Source organism: Myotis lucifugus, unplaced genomic scaffold (assembly GCF_000147115.1).
Source record: "Myotis lucifugus unplaced genomic scaffold, Myoluc2.0 scaffold_6, whole genome shotgun sequence".
In the NCBI taxonomy this organism is placed as follows: domain Eukaryota; kingdom Metazoa; phylum Chordata; class Mammalia; order Chiroptera; family Vespertilionidae; genus Myotis; species Myotis lucifugus.
This window is the reverse complement of record NW_005871054.1, coordinates 15339984-15342464: the sequence shown is the minus strand read 5'-3', so window position 1 is coordinate 15342464 and position 2481 is coordinate 15339984.

Genomic DNA, 2481 nt, shown 5'->3' with positions numbered 1-2481 from the left:
GGGCTGTTAAAGGCTTCAGCAATGGTTTAATTGGGGCGATTAAAGTGTCCTCCCAGGAAGGCCAGCCCTTCAAAGGCCAACCAGGCCTGGCTCCCCTGCCCTCAGCACCTTTCTCATGGGCCATGCCCCACATGGCAGTCCTGCCCCCAGTCTCTTTCCTCCCCTCTTCCTTGCGGCTCCCTGCAGACCGAGGAAGTTGGCGATGGGACCCTTTGGCCAGTCTCTGTCTGGGAGGATTCCGTCCTGCCCCCTGATCCATCAGCACCATTTGTTCACACAGTTTGGTCTCGTGGCTGAGTCTGGGGTGGGAGGGCAGGAAGGCTGAGTTAGAGACACAAAGGGCCCCAGAATCAGCCCATCTGGAACACTCTTGCCAGGACACCTAGACTGCCTCCGGGCCCCTCCTTGAGCTCCCTCACCTGCCCCTCTCTCCAGGGCCCTGTCCTGTTCAGAACTTCACGGTCACTGTTGGGGGTCTTGTGGCCTCTCACACGTTCATCGTGGCCTATCACGTTAACCGTCTAGACCAGTGATGGTGAACCTATGACACGCGTGTCAGAGGTGACACGCGAATTCATTTTTTTGGTTGGTTTTTCTTTGTTAAATGGCATTTAAATATATAAAATAAATATCAAAAATATAAGTCTTTGTTTTACTATGGTTGCAAATATCAAAAAATTTCTATATGTGACACGGCACCAGAGTTAAGTTAGGGTTTTTCAAAATGCTGACACGCCGAGCTCAAAAGGTTCGCCATCACTGCTCTAGGCCCATCCTCCAACAGAGGCCCTCTGCCAGCCCCAGGCCCTGCCCTCACCTCCCCCATCAGGCTTTGGACCCACATTGAGGAGCCAGTGCTGCTCTGAGGACAGGAATGCTGGGGCCAAGGGCCTCTGGGATTTCCACATCCCAGGTAAGGATTTCCACATCCTTTTCCCAGGGGGAGTGTGGAATAAAACCGAGCCCTGGTGCTGGGAGGCAGGGAGGTTTAGGCCTGAACTCCAGGCTGCAGAGATTCTCCATCTGACACCCTGACCTGTTCTGAGTTCTCTCTCTGGAGGTGTCTTTCACTATCCCCGCCCACCTGACAGCTTTCCAGTCCTGTCCTCAGAACCTGCTCTGGTCCTCAGAGGCCCTGATGGGGGAGGCCAAGTGAGCAGAGGCCCTGAGGGGGCATGGGGCAGAGAGCCTGAGCAGAGCCTTCTGACTGCACCCCAAAACCAGGCAGGTGCCCTGGCTTTGATTTTCAGCAATTTCTGATCCCAGAGATCTGGCTGCGGGCCATATCAGTGGTGTTGTATGGGCTCAGTAACCAGAGGCACAGCCCCCGCCCAAGCCCCTGAAGGCTCCTGGAGGGCAGAGCAGCTTGCAGACATCATTTTCACATAAACTTGCCAGCCTCCACCCCTGCAGACTTCTAGGTTCCTTCACTCAAGATAGCACCTGAGGGCCCCTCACAGGGCATGTGCTGAGGACAAGTGGACATGGCTAAGAATCAGGGATATGCACACTTGGAAAGGAGCTGTCTGCTCCCCCGTCCTAGCCCTCCTGCACCTCAGACTCATTCCTTTGCTCTCAGGGTGGTCAACTGCCCGGGTTTCCCTGGGACTGAGAGGGTGTCCAGGATAAGGGACTTTTAAATTTAACACCTCCACATTCCCAGGCAAACTGTCCTGATTTGCTCAGAGGGCTTTCCTGGGACAGGCTTTCAGTGTTAATACCGGGCCGAGGTGGTCACCCTCCCTTTCCCCTGTAGCCTGGCCTCTGCCCCTACCAATCCCTTGAGACAGTGTACAAAGGCCACCACCAACCTTCAAACACCAGACCCCGTGGCCTCTTCTCCCTCCTCCTGCCCCCTGGGTGGCAGGCATGGTGGAAGGCTGGGGCTGCACCCAGCTGGCCGGAGAGTGCAAGGGGGTGGGGCAAGGGGTCAGGGAAGTGACAGCCTTGCTTGTCCCACCCTCTCTGAGCCAGTGTCTGGGCCTGGGCCCTTTATCATCCCTCGCACTGTCTGACCGTTCACGGAGTATCTCCTCCTCACCCACCCCAGCCTTGCCCTGACTCAGATAAGCGAGGGGCCACCCCAGGAAAACAGAGGTGAAGCTGTGGCCCGGGTCCTTCCCCTCCCTGAACCTCCTTCCTGACCCTTGGCCTGACCTTGGCCAGAAAAGCAGCAGGGCCTCCTCTTGGGGCTCACACACCCCAGGTGGACAGGATGCCATGCTCACTGACAGATGATAATATGGGGACAGGAGAAACGAGTGGCCTGCCCATGGTTACCCGGCCGACCCACAGAGTGCAGGGGCTGGAGGGGGCGTCAGCACACCCAAGGCTGCTGTGAGGCTGTGCATTGAGTCCAGCGGGGGAGAAGACCCACAGGCGACGATTCGGCACCTCCAGCTCCCTGCTTGTCACAGGCCAGCCTCCCAGGCAACCCTACCACCCCAGCCCAGAGCCCCGGGCTTGGGCATCAGGCTCCTG